Below are 15423 nucleotides of genomic sequence, written 5' to 3'. Positions count from 1 at the left end.
CTGTCATAAGCAACACAGTTACTGGGATCTAGAGTGAAAAGAATATGGTACATGTAAATGAATTCAAAAAGAAAAAAATAATAAAAATAAATAGCATGTATCTATGATATACTGTATATATATTTTTTAATATTTCGAAATTTTATTCTATAATTTAAATTACACGATGGCATTACAATGGCAAACAGGAAGACTTTATGATAGAAATTATTGAAAGAATTTGGCAAGGATTTAGCCTCAACTACGTAAAGATTTACGTACCACAGAGATTCCCAAATGGGGTAAGCGGACCATTGGGGGTCGTAGACCAGTTCAAGGGGTCCACGAAACGATCATCTGGAACTTGTCTGGTCAAATTATTCATTCTATTTATAGCAAATTGATGATAGATAAAGTTATTATTATACATTTATGTAAAAATAACTATGGCTCATGGACTAATTTTTAACCACATGGGCTCACATCTGGTGAGTATGGGCTTGGCACACCCAGGGTTCTGAGCTGAATATCATCATTCTTCTTTTTCTTGGTGATTCCTCTCTCTCTCTCTCTCTCTCTCTCTCTCTCTCTCTCTCTCTCTCTCTCTCTCTCTCTCTCTCTCTCTCGGGGTAATTCGGAAATTTTTGGTGCAGCATAAACCTCAGGCTTTCTTGAACCATACGGCTAATGATAATAATAAAAATAAAGTTGAGTTCTTTTAAACATAAAACTTTGAATTTTCTTTCAGAAAACTAAGGGCACACACACACACACACACACACACACACACACACACACAAATCATTATGACCACCTACCTAATATGATGTTGGTTCTCCACCTGCAGCCAAAACAGCTCATACTCTGCGAGGCATGGATGCTACAAGATTTTTAAATGTGTCTTGTCGTATCTGGTACTAACATGTAACCAGAAGTTCCTTTAACTCCTGAAGGTCTGTAGTTGTGAAGCCGTAGATCGGAGTTGCTGTTCCAACACAAACCACAGATACTCAATGGGATTGATATGTCTAGGGAATTTGGAGGCCAGGGCAATACCTGGAATTCTTCCTCATGTTCCGCAAACCAGTCTCGAACAATTCAGGTGGTGTGGCATGGCACATTATTATTATTATTATTGTTTCTCTTATATTATTTCTTCCTGATTGGGGGATTCCACTCCATGACGGGTACTGCTACCAAGTACACAGGGTGGTTGCAATGTCTGGTGTTACTGTTGGTCGAGGAAATCTCTGACTATCTTATAGGTGTTCAGGATTGCGACTTTCTGGAGTTCCTTGTAGGTGTTCTCTGGGAGACCTATTGCTGCTATGTAGAGTCTTTGGCACCATACCGGTGGGTGACACGATGATCAGGATGGTAGATACTTCTTGAATATGCCACATCTCCTTGATTTCATGTCTCAGGTTCGTGTACTTCCTATTTTTTTCCTCATGGGTTTTCTGGACATTGCTAGTGTTTGGCACCACTATGTCAATCAGGCAGGTAGCCTTTTCCATTTTGTCCACAAGGGTTATGTCTGGTCTGTTGTAGGGGATGCTCTTATCCGTTATTATGGCGTAGTTCCAGTACAGCTTGTGGGTTCGGGTCTCTAGCACTGCCTAGGGTTCGTAATTGTAGTATGGAACACTTTCTTTGGTCAACTGGTATTTCTTCCCTAGCTTCTGATGTATTATCCTGGCTACCTGGTCGTGTCTATGAGTGTACTCAGTCTGAGTGATCACCTTGCAACCCGCGGTGATGTGTTGGATCGTTTCTGAGGCCATGTGGCATCGTCGACATGTGTCATCTGACATTCCGGGCTCCTTTGCGATGTATTTTCTATAGTTTCTGGTGTTGATTACCTGGTCTTGGATGGCCAGCATGAATCCTTCAGTCTTGGGGAAGAGCATTCCGCTTATGAACCATGCATTGAAAGCAGTGTTATCAATATGATCTTGATGGAGGTCATTGTAGTGTCTGCCATGGAGTGTCTTCTTTGCCCATCTTTCTAACCTCGTTTCTTGTGCCGTCTGGGTGGGTGGGTGGGTGGGTGTTCCTCGCTTAGGTTGAGTGGGGTATACTACTTATCTATCTTCCTTACGGCCTGGGGGAGTGGTGCTGTGCTGAGTTGTTCTCGAAGTAGTTCTTCAGGTTAACTGTCGCTGCTTTCTGTTGCTCTATCAGGTCTATCAGGCCCCTTCCTCCCTCTTTCCGAGCTATTATTAGTCTCTCCACTGCTGATTTCGGGTGGTGTTTGCGACTCTTGGTCATCATTGTCCTTGTCTTTCGCATGATATCTTCTAGCTTGGTGTTAGTCCAATTTATGCCCCAAAGGTGTATGTTAGTACTGGAGCTACATAGGTGTTTCTGGCTTAAACTATGTACCCTCCATTCAATTTTGCTCTCAGCAGGCTTCTGAGTCTCTGATGACATTTTTCGGTCAGGCACTTCTTGATTTCTTTGTGCTCCAACTGCTGAGCCTGCATCATCCCTAGGTATTAGTAGGTCTCTCCTTCTGTCATAGCTTCCATCTCTTTACCAGTCAGCAGCTGGTAGTTATCGCCAACTAATTTTCCCTGGTGCAGTGTGCGGGTCTTGCATTTGTCTAGACCAAATTCCATCCTGATGTCCTTGCTGATTTTTTATTATTATTATTATTATTATTATCTGTTTATTTCCATAAGGAAACCACCCCGGGACGGCAAAGTGCCAGGAGGGTGCTAAGTACATATCAGGGCACGAGATACTACGTGCAGTGGGTTACATATACTGAACACGTAGTCTCGTCCCGAAATATTATATACACATTTTATGTTTAATACATACAGTATTTACACATTTATGATTGTGTACAAACATTATACAGCTCATATATTTACAATTCATTAATAATTCCACATATAACTTACATATTACCATAACTGTTACAGAAGGTATATTTTTACAGTCAACAGATTATTATTGTTCTTAAAGCAGAAAGCTTCACTTTTATTCACAATTCTTTAGTACTTTGCAGCCGATTCATATTTCGGTAAGTCTGTACGAATCCTGGAAGATCTCTTTCCGGTATGTTGCATCCTCACACAGTTTTTCGGCATCTATCTGTAGTGAGTTAAATATTCTCGCTGCATTTGATGGGAAGAATCTTTGCAGGCTACTAAGATTGTTCAGGACTGAACGCAGTGGATTATTTAGTTCTCCGCAACGTCTAGCAGTGGCACGCGGTTTAACTAGAATATTATCCAGGACTGGAGCATCCACTCTGCCTGTGAGCATTTCTGCGAGAGTGTGTATGTTCCTGTTAATTGTCCGCTGCATCCAGGGTGTGATGTTAAGGTTTGAGTAGAGAATGGCCCTTGAGATAGTAAAAGGGTGGCCAGCAACTCTGTTAAGCCATCGCAAGAACCAGTACTCGATCCCAAGGACGGACTTATAATGTGAATCTGGAGCTGAAGACCAGATTTGAGAGGCATACATTGCAATTGGCAGGACACACATTAAAATGTACTTGGTCGCTAGCTGAGGATCCCTAATTCCTACCAGTTCATGCCTAGTAGCCCATAAAGCGGCGAATATTTTTGTCTTTCTTCAGTGATTCGTAGTAGTTGCTGGAGTTGCTTCTCGGTTGCCGCATAGAGCTTGATGTCATCCATGTACATCAGGTGGGTGAGGGTGTACAGGTTCTTTCTTCCTTCTTAAAGATTATATCCATACTTGCTGCCGTTAAACATGGTGGATAGCTGGTTGAGTGCTAGACAGAACCACGGAGGGCTCAGAGCATCTCCCTGAAAGATTCCTCTTCTAATGGGGATTGGCGTGGTTGTGATGTTCTCGACCTTAATGGTGGTACTTCATTTCGCCATTGTTGCTCCTAGAAAGTTTGTTACTATCGGATTGACCTTGTAGATCTTCAGGGTCTCTATTAGCCAGCTACGAGGTACGGAGTCGACGGCCTTGCGGTAATCGATGTAAGCCATGTATAGATTGCGGTGCTTCTTGTAGGTTTGCTCCATAACTCCGGCTTCTATGGTTAATTGCTCCTTGCATCCTTTGCTCCTACGCTTGCATTCTTTCTGCTCTTCGACCATTACGTTCTGACTCTCTATGTGGTCTGATATCTTCTTCGTTATGCAGATGGTCAGGATCTTGTACATCGCTGGGAGGCAGGTGATTGGCCTGTATTTCGCTGGGTTTCTTGTTTCGTCTTTAGGCTTCAGATATGTGACTCCTTCGGTGAAAAACTTCGGGATTGTCTCCGGGTGCCTTATCATTCGAGTGAATTGCTCTGCTAGGTGCTTGTGTGTGCAGGTGAGCTTCTTGTACCAGTAATTGTGGATGTTATCAATTCCTGCGTTTCGCCAGTAGTGGGTGTTCCTGATCGACTGTTTTACTTTTTCTTCTCGAATCTCCCACTCTCTCATCTCTGGTATGTCCTTGGTTTTCTTTCGTTCTACTTCTATCCAGGGTGGTCTGTTGTTGTGTTTTACTTCACTGCTCCAGATGTTTCCCCAGAACTCCTCGAACGTCTTCTTCTCGGGTGGTCCATTTCCTGCTTTCTCATCTTCACCCAGTTTCCTGTAGAAGGCTCTTTGGTCCTCATCGAGGATTCGATTGTTTATTTTCCTCTGGGAGATCTCTTTTTATCTGCATAGTCTCTTGCTGAGTGCGAGGAGATTCTGCTTCAGTGTGTCCAAGTATTCTCCTATTCTGTGATTGGTGGTCTCGTGTTTGCTGTGGACGCTGTCTCTCTTGAGGTGCTCTTCACTTTTCCAATCAATTTCTTAGTTCTATTACCCTGTTGGTAATGGGTAAACTGACCTATCTTGACTCTTAATTCTTCAACCTTCTGCTGAAGTCTTCTTTCCCAAGCTGGTGGTTCCTTCTGTTTTCGGTTCTTCTGCTGCTGGTCTCTCGTTTCTTTTAAATTAATCCTCGTAGTTGCTATGGCAGCACAGTATACGGCTGTGTGGATAGCCTGCAGCGTTGTACCATTGTTGTCAAGGTAATGTGGCATTATTTGCCGATTGAAGTGGACTGTTACTCTCCACAGGATTTTATTTGGCCTCTGCTTAGGTATCACATAGGTTCTTATGGGGTCCATTCCTTCGAATTCTCTTAGGGTCTTCTTCTACTCGTCTTCTATTCTAGATATCATGACTTCGTCTCTTTCCACTTCAGCTATTCATCCGGGAAGAATTTCATTCATGTACATCCGGTTAGAATTTCCGTGTTATGGCTCCTCTGTGGGAGTCGGACCATCGGGCCTCACAGGTTTGCAACAAGTGTGTCATTAGATGCCTCTTTTCAGCACTTGTGTTGTTTGCTGAATCGGTGCTGAAGTCAATGTAGGTGGCCGCTCTCCCTTTGGACAGTTGATAAAGCAGCCCACAGCCCACAATTTCCAGGTCCAGGGAAAGGGAACCAACGAGGACCTGACTTCAGAAGATTAGCATTAGCATTAGCATTAGCACTAGTAGAGGCATTTGATGCAAGAAAGCAAGCTTATGCAGCATCAGTCAAAAAAAAAAAAAAAAAAAACCACTTCCACTTCACCCCTCTGTTCATTCGAAATACCTGTCCCGCTGAGCCTTAAACTTATTTAGGCTATAAACTTCCACGACAAGGGATGGAAGTCTGTTCCACCAACCAACCACCCGCTGGCCAGCAAATTTCCTCACGTCTATCCTACATCTGTCTTTCCTCAATTTGAATTTATGCCCTCTCAGGTGATTATTCTAAGCGAGAGGAAGAATCCCATCAGCATTGAGCATGGTCAAACCATTCAAGGCTTTATACACCTCCATCAGATCACCTCGCTGGTGCCTAGTCTCCAGACACTGTAATTTGCAAAACTTAAGCCTTTCTTCGTAAGAGCACCCCTTTGTTCCATTCGCTAATCTTGTTGCCGTTCTCTGTACTCGTTCCAGCAGCTCTTCATCCTTCTTGAAATGAGGCCTCCAAACCTGTATACAGTACTCTAGGTGTGGCCTGAACATTGCCTTATACAAGGGAATAATCACCTCCTTAACCCTGCTAGAAAAATTCCTATATATCATTGACAATACACCATGAGCTACACTTGCAGCTCGTCTGTACTGCTCAGAGAACTTCATATCTGCCTGCACAATTACCCCCAGGTCCTTTTCATTCTCTACCACTGTCAGTGTAGTACCACAGAGTTGATACGTTGCTCTGGGGTTGCTGTTTCCCATGTGTAGTACTTTACATTTGTCAATGTTAAACTTCATTTGCCACCTCTCAGCCCATCTGCTCAACCCTTCCAGATCCTGTTGCAGCAGCATAGTGTCAGTAGTGTTCTTGACAACCCTGCCTACCTTTGTATCGTCCGCAAACTTCGACATTAAGCTTGATATACCATCATCAATATCATTTATAAATACAGAAAACAATAATGGACCCAACACTGAGCCCTCAGGGACTCCACTAATAACACTAGTCCACGATGAGCAGTGTCCATTGATTACCACTCTCTGTCTTCTCCCCCTCAGCCACCCCTTTATCCACAGCAGCAATTTGCCTCCGATGTCACACTGCTCCAATTTGTGCAGCAGTCTTCCATGTGCAACAGTATCAAAAGCCTTTATAAGATCCAAGTATATAATATCAAAGTTATTCCATGCATCCAGTTCCTTTGTGACTGGATCATAGTATCCAATCAAATTGGTCAGGCAAGACTTCCCCTTAACAAAACCATGCTGTGTCCGATCTATAACTGAAGTCTTGTCTAAATGATCCTACAGTGCTTCTTTAACTAGAGCCTCCATTAATTTTCATGGAACAGGAGTTAAACTCACAGGTCTATAATTACTTGTGTCAGCCTTTGATCCTCCTTTGTGAATTGGGGCCACATTTGCACATCTACAGTCTATGGGTACCTCCCCCTGAGTCCAGGGAAGCTCTCATAATTATGGCTAAGGGTTTGCTTCTTCCTCTGCTGCCTCCTTTAATATAACTGGATAGATCCCATCCACCCCGGGTGCCTTTCTTGTGTTTATCTTCAACAATTTCTCCTCCACTTTACTCTCAGTTATTACAAGATTCTCTAGCTTACTGCTAGAGTTGATTACACCTCTGGCATTCCCCTCGCTAAATAACTCCTCATGTGTGAATGTCGATGCAAAATATTCATTTAGTTTGTTAGCTACCTGAGCAGAATCATCAACAGTTGACCCATCGATATCAAGTGGACCAATCTGATTCATCCCCTTCCTTCTAGAGTTTACATAAGTAAAGGACTCTTTGCTGTTTTTCTTTGCATCCCTTGCCAAAGATTTCTCATAATCTGCCTTCGCCTGTCTAACCTCCTTTGTGACCTGATTACAGACCAGCTTATATCTGCCATAGGCTTCTGTGTCAAGTGTTAATTTATATGTATCCCATGCATTTTTCTTCTCTGCCATATGCCTCATTAGTTCATCTGATATCCATTTAGGCCTAAACCTTGAACAATATTTCTTAGTTGGTATGTAAAGCCTAGTAGCTTCCAAGATAAGTTCTTTGAATGTTTCCCATTTTGCATTTGCTGTTGGTAACATCATCAGTTGGTCCCACTGTATAGAATTTAAATACTGTCTCAGTCCATCGTAGTCGCCTTTACGAAAGCAATAACCCTTCCCTTTACCCCTAATGGTAGTTACCTCTTTGAGTAAATCCTACTTAAGCACATTGTGATCACTGACACCTAGTGGTTCATTTATCTGCAGATTCTTAATGCATGAAGAATCACTGCTGATAATCAAATCAAGAGTATTCCTCCCTCTAGTTGCCTCCCGAACATGCTGATGTAGAAAACAATCATCCAATAAATCCACAAAAGCCTTGCTAGTGTGTGAGTGACCAGCCCCCAAATTCCAGTCAATATCTGGGAAATTAAAATCTCCCATTATAAGACTCTCTGATTTACTGGCCCACTCTATTTCCCTGTACAGTTTCTTATTATACTCATCAGAGTCATTAGGCCTATAGCACACTCCTACTCTCAATTTTGATCTCCCAATGCTTATGTCACACCAACCTGACTCGACACTGCACTGTCCAGCGATGTCCACTGGCTTCACTTCCTTGGATTTTATGTATTTCTTAACTAATAGCATAACCCTCCTACCTTCTTATCCAGTCTATCCTTTCTGTAGACGTTGTACTCCCCAAATTCCAGTTCTGCATTCCTTATATCTGTGTGACACCACGTCTCTGATATCCCAACAATGCAATACCTCAAATTCATCAAATTTATTTACTAAACTCCTAGCATTGGTGTACACGCAAGGATACATGCTCCTATTTCTATTCTTAGTTACCCTAACACAACCCATGTGTTTACTTGTACTGCAATGACTCCCAGCAGTCTCTGAAATATCCTGCATCTTGTTTTTCAGGCTTCTGCTCATTCCAATAGAAGCAGTGCAAGAATCTCTTTCACCTCTGCTAAGTGTATCCCATCCGTGTAGAAGCAATCTCTCCTGTTAACAAGTACAGTCCAGGCTGAAAAAACTTCTACCCCTTGAGCCTTGCACAATCTTTCCAGGGCCGAATTGATCGACAAGGCTCTCATCATATACTCCCTCCTATCGTGTCTGGGCAGAATTGCAGACACTTTCAAAATCAACCCTATTTCATGGCTTTTTTTCAACAGTGACCTGTACTTGTTAAGCAATTCTGCAAGAGTAGGTCTCCTACTCTTGATATCATTAGTGCCAACGTGTACAACTGTATCACCTTTTGTGCCCTTAAAAGATGATATCTGCTCTACAACGTCATCAACCTTTGCCCCTGGCAGACATACCCTGGTCCTGTTCCACCTATCCTTTTTACAAAGCATGTTCCCCGTTTCCCTGACAATAGAGTCACCTGGAGCATGGGTGCTAACCGTACAACATGCTTTGGAGATAGTCAGGATAGACCGCTGTATGGTGTCTAGTTTTCTCCTGTTTACTGCAGTGATTGCTTTGTTGTACCACACACCTGCGGCATATGAGAGAGAGAGAGACGGAATGAAAATAACCTTTAGAAAAGGGAGTGTCCTCTTCTTCAATCCCCAGTACCTTCTGTTAAATCTGGAAATCAAAGCTGAGTAATTCCTTATTTTGGTACGTAGGTAATTCAGATGTAGGGTGAATGACATGTTCTTATCCAGGACTATTCCGAGATATTTTTGTTCGATTTTTCGCTTTATGGTTGTTCCGCGGATTTTTATCTGCGGTGGCCTCCTAATATCCAGAGAGCTCCTCGAGAGGATTGAAGTGTCAGAAAATGCCAGATGGCACCGGCATACAATATGATATCGCGGAACAAAAACAAAAGGAGCCACCCCTGGACCCCACATTACCATGTTTGGCTGTAATTCTTCCGGATCATTGGCAAAGAGCATCATATCATCTGCAATTGGCAAGTGATTCAGGTAATCTCGATTTATCTTGAGTCCCTTATTCCCAATTTAATTTGGAAATATTTTTTTTTCTAAACAGGACGCCCTTTTCTATGTTTATCTGAACTTTATTATTATTGACCCGTTTTGAAGCGGTCGTCTTTTCATATGTTGATTGAAGAATATTGATGCAAGCTGTGGGAAAACCTTGTAGACCACTAGCAATATGCTGATTGGTCGGTAGTTTTTTAAAGTCTGCCATATCACCTTTATTGTGATGTAGAATGGCAACATGCCCCATATACTTTGTTAAGCAGGAGGCATTTTGAAAATACTTTGGGTAAAGCTTTACATGCCAGCTGGCCTCCAGATTTCAACAGCGACTTTACCAGGTACTGATTCTTTGCCATTTCTCATTGATTTTATAGCATCTTCTACTTCTTAACCCAAAATTTCTGCTACAGTTTCTGCATCAGGTGTTAGTTCCAGTTTTTTAATGATGCCAATTCCTAGTTACTTAGTAGATGGCTGCGTGTAGAAATCATGAACTTACACGTCAGTTTCCTTTACCCATATAAAGATTTATATAAAACATTCTTCCACTCCTTTTAGTATTTGTTGTTGGGTTTTAATCGTTGTGTTATCCTGAAGCTTCAAAGCAAGCATTTGTCTCTTGTGTGTAACCATTTTTCGTTTTGTTTTCTTTAACCCTTGATTTTCTTCTAGTGTTCTTCTGACCAGATCAACAGTGAACTCGTGCTTTTCTTCTTTATGTGCTTTCCTATGGTCTTGCACATTTCTACATATTCCACCTTGAGTTTAAGTTACCACTTTTCTTAATTTCGAGTCGCCTTTTCAACATTGCAATTGTTTCTTTTGATATTCAGGTTGCTTTTTCTTGTTTAACAATATATGCAAGAGCTCAGGCAGTATCTACAATAGTCTCAATGACTTTGTCATTATCGGATGAAATATCTGTATCAGGAAGGTGTTGCAGCACACGAAAATGATTGGACTATTCTACTTCAAAGTTTTGACGATTTTTCAATAGTTAGTCGGTGTCTATCTTCTTCATTTTAATCGGCTTGATTTTTGCTCTGAGTAACCGACGGCCACTTCCAACATTAAAATGGTTCAAAACTAAGCAGTCAGTGAACATCTTTTTATTTTTTATCGGTATGAAATCAAGTTCACTAGTATTTCCAAGAGGGCCCGGCCCTTCCATGTCCATATCCGTTTGGCCTTTTTACTTGAAGAATGAATATATTACTTATTATGCATTATTTAAGTATTTTCAAACACATTAGTATAATAATTTCGATCCAAAAGGTTAGTGAAATTACATCATGTTTGATGCAATTGCGCTAACGATACCATTTACCTATTTGGTAAATAGCACTTACGAAAACGACAAATGAAGAGCAAGAAAAACACTGACAAGGAAAAAATTGAGTATACTGAGTTATGCAAAGCCATTAGAAAGAGACTCAGAGAGGACATAAGAAGATTTAACACAAGAAATGTAGAACAAGCATTAAGGGAAAACAAAGGATTTAAATCCGCAGCCATGAGCAGTAATACAGAAAGACAAATGATACTGAAACTGAAGAATAGCAATGGTGTACTTATAAACAGCAGAGAAGACATAATTCAAATAGCAGAAGACCACTATAGAGAATTATACAAGGAGCGAGGGAATGATACCAGCAGTGGGGAAGATGGATTGCAAAGTAGCAACACATACGACGTACCCGATATTCTTCCTGATGAGGTAGAACATGCATTGCAGAAAATGAAGAATCGGAAAGCCCCGTGGGAAGATGAAGTTACTGTAGAGTTGTTAAAATTGGGAGGAAGAGACATAACACAAAAACTGGCAAGGATCTTCACAAAGTGCATTAGAAAAGGTGTGACGCCTAAGCAGTGGAATAATGCAATCATAGTTTTGCTGCATAAGAAAGGAGATAAATCAGAAATTGGAAATAATAGACCAATTAACTTGTTATCCCACATCTACAAGTTGTTAACAAGGGTCATTACTAACAGATTAGAAAGAATACTTGATGAGAATCAACCGAAAGAGCAAGCTGGCTTTAGGATAGGATTCTCAACTATGGATCACCTTCACGTAATATCACAGCTAATGGAGAAAGCAAATGAATATAAAACACCATTATGCCTGGCATTTGTGGATTATGAAAAGGCATTTGACTCCATACAGCATAAGGCAATGTTTCGGGCACTGGAAAGACAAGGCATAGATACACCATATATATTGTGATTTTGAAGAAAATATATGAGAGTGCTACCTCCTTTATTAGACTAGACAAAGACAGTAGCAAATTTAAAATCGAGAAAGGAGTTCGACAAGGAGACACAATATCTCCAAAGTTGTTTACTGCTGCCCTTGAGGAAGCTTTCAGAAGATTAGACTGGTCGCAGAAAGGAGTCAATGTGAACGGAGAGTACCTAAACCATTTACGATTTGCAAATGACATTGTGGTCATAAGCCACGATCCCAAAGAATTAGAGGAAAATCTTAATCAGTTATGCACAGTTAGTAGTAAGGATTTTGGACTAAAGATGAATATGGCTAAAACAAAAGTAATGATGAACAAGTATGCCACAGAAAGGGAAATAATGATTGAAGGAGCAGTAATTGAAAAGGAGGAGTCATATACTTATCTGGGACAAGTTATTAGCTGTAATAATGATAAATGGCTGGAAGTCAAGAGAAGAATAAATTTTGGATGGATAGCATTCAGGAAATATAGTCACATACCGAAGAGCAATATCCCAGTTTGTCTGAAACGTAAAATAATGAATCAATGTATACTCCCCACCATGACTTATGGAAGTGAAACTTGGGCACTCACCAAAAGAATGGAAGAGAAGCTGAGAACTACACAGCGAAGAATGGAACGAATTATATTGGGAATCAGACTGTTAGATAAGAAGGGAAACACATGGATTAGGCAGCAAACTCAAGTAAAGGACATTCTTATCAAAACTAAAGAACTAAAATGGTCTTGGGCAGGACACATAGCTCGAAGACATGATGACAGATGGACTAAGAAAATAACAGAATGGTACCCAAGAGGAGCTAGAAGAAAACCTGGAAGACAAAGGCGGAGATGGATAGATGAAATTCATGAGCTTTTGGGTAGTAAATGGATGGCCAGTACTCAAAACAGAAGGAACTGGAAAGTTGCTGGAGAGGCCTTCATCCTGCAGTGGATTGAAAATGGCTGATGATGATGACTTACGAAAAAACATGATACAATTGCACTACTTTTCATAAGTGAATTTTTATGTAGGTTGAGGCTATAGCCGTGCTAAATCCTTTCAATTTAAACTGTTAGACAACATTTGGCATATCTCATATTGTGGAGTAATACTTCATAACTGGGTTGTCGCTATTGCAACACCAGGGTACCTACCTACCCACCGACCGATGATAGGCCAAATAGCTTTGGAACGGCCGTCTGGGTAGTGGTATCCACCGAGATTAAGTAACAGTAATCTTCTCCACTGGTGAAGCGTACTTATTCAAGGTAGTGCATTATCAGGCAACTCGTTGTGAAGGTTTTCACAATATAAGATATGATAAAAACGATGCCGTTTTACCAATTTGGTAATTCACTTACGAAAAATCATGATGCAATTGCACGAACCTTTCCTTAAGTCAGTGGTTCCCAAACGATGAGCCAAAACGTTGACCAGCGAGTGGTTATGAAAATCGAAGCAACTGCGGGTGAACTACGACGCCTGCGCAGGTCGGGACATAAAAAACACCTGATACTGAGGTCCGTTAATCAGTGTTACTCTTGTTCTTCAGATGAGAAAGGCAGCGGACTTAAGCAAGTTTGTCAAAGGCCAAATTGTAATGGCCAGACGACTGGGTCAGAGCATATCCGAAACGGCACAGCTGATGGGATGCTCATAGTAAGCCGTAAGTACCTACCGAAAGTGGTCCGAGGAGGGGAAATCCACGAACTGTCGGCGAGATGTTGGACGACCATGGCTCATCCATGCTCGAGGTGAACGAAGATTGCCCGGATGGTATGTGGCAACAGATGGGCAATTGTGGCACAACTCGCTGGTAATTGGAATGCTGGTGATGGGAGTAATGTGTCACAATAAACAGTACATCAAACCCTGCTGAAAATGGGGCTGCGTAGCTGCAGGCCCCTCTGCGTGCCCATGCTAAATACGGTTCACCAGCGACAGCGCCAACAATCGGCACGCGAGCATCGAAACTGGACCCTGAGTGATTGGAAGAATGTAGTCTGGTCCGATGAATTGCGTTTCCTGTTGCACCATGTGAACGTCTGCGTGGGTAGCACAGTGGTATCGTCACCGTCCTCCCCACAATTGGTAGACAAGGCCCGGGTTCAAATCCGTCGACGACATGAGGAACTTTAATGGGCTTTTTTCTCTCCGTGGCTGAGTTAATCAGTCTCAGGCATAGACAGCAAGGTTTTCCGTACAGCAAAACAGACAAATCGACCATAGACCACACGCAATTAACAGATATAAGACACAGCATGGCAGTTGAATTTAATTATTCGGGTGGCCTAAAAATAAGTTTTGTTTTTTTTTTTTAGCACCATGTGGACGGCCGGGTACATGTGAGTCATTTACCTAGGGAAGTGATGGTGCCTGAATGCACCGTGGGATGAAAACAGGCCAGTGGCAGCGGTGTCATGCTTTGGGCAATGTTCTGCTGGGATACCCTGGGTCCAGTCAGTCATGTGCCGGGCACTCTGACATCTACCACTGTGGTGGCCAAGTATCCTGGCCCGACTGCGAAGGCCAACCTTCCGTCAAATCTGTATTGTCATAAAATTCTACCTGTCGAATAGGTTAGATTTTTTTTTTTGGTAGTATTTGTTGGCACATAGGCTTCTGTGGCCATAATGCACCTCCCAAGGTTTTTGCAGTACTTTGATCCAAGCCCCAGGCAGGAATCGAACCCATGACCTTTAGATTGCCAGGCAGGCACTCCCGGTCGGCTGAATAGGTTAGTGACAGTCAGAGCACTGTATGCTTCAGTAACAAGCGAAGTATTCAGAGGATGCTGACAGGGCTGTCCTGGGTCCATTCCTATGGAACCTGGTTTTAGACGGCTTTTTGATCTGGAAGTAGGCGACGTCATCCCGGTAGCCTATGCGGACGATTTGCTCCTGATACTGCCTGGAGGGTCTAGGGTGCAACTGGAGAACACCGCACCAGAGGAAGAGAAACTCTAGAGTGCTGAGCTAACAGCAATAACTTGAAGATCTCATCCTCGAAGACAAGATCTATATTATTAAAAGGAACCCTAGATACAAGACGATCCCCTCAAATCCAGATACACGGTAATATAATTAAGCTTATTAACGAACTAAAGCACCTTGAAGTCGTATTAGACAAGAACCTGAGCTTTACACCACGTAGTGTACTTACGGAAGAAAATGAGGATACTCCACGTTTTTTGCACAAATCATATGCAAGGAATGGGGGCTTGAGGAGGAAAAAATCCTCAGCCTCTATTATAGTTATTTTCCTACTAGCGAAAATTACATATGCTGCTGGAATATGGTATCGCAAGGCCACCAGTGCAAAAAAGTGGAGACTATGCAGCGACACATACTCATAACCATCTCGAGAGCATATAACACTGAAAGTACCCAAGCACTCCACGCCCTAACGGGATCCCTCCCCCTGGACCTGGAGATTGTTAAGCATGGGCTACTCTATCAACTGACAAAAGGCAGAACGGCAACATGCGTCGACTACGCCATAGACCTGACAAATGATCCCAAAGTAGAAAGGAACTCTTTCCGCTTACCTGGAACAAACTTGGCAGGCCCGCTGGGAGACCTCCAGCAAAGGTGCAATAACCAGATTTCTATCCAACATACGGCCAGTATATTTGGGTTATCTGCCATGGCTCTCACCAGGACTTTACACCACTTACCTGCTAATGGGACACGGACCATTAGAGACAAACTACAAGCATTTCGACTGAGTGAAACGCCTTTCTGCCTCTATTGTGAACGTGAAACGTGGGAGCA

Source organism: Mastigoproctus giganteus, chromosome 8 (assembly GCF_048544385.1).
Source record: "Mastigoproctus giganteus isolate SK-2022 chromosome 8, ASM4854438v1, whole genome shotgun sequence".
Classification (NCBI taxonomy): domain Eukaryota; kingdom Metazoa; phylum Arthropoda; class Arachnida; order Uropygi; family Thelyphonidae; genus Mastigoproctus; species Mastigoproctus giganteus.
Note: the sequence above shows the minus strand (reverse complement) of the source record.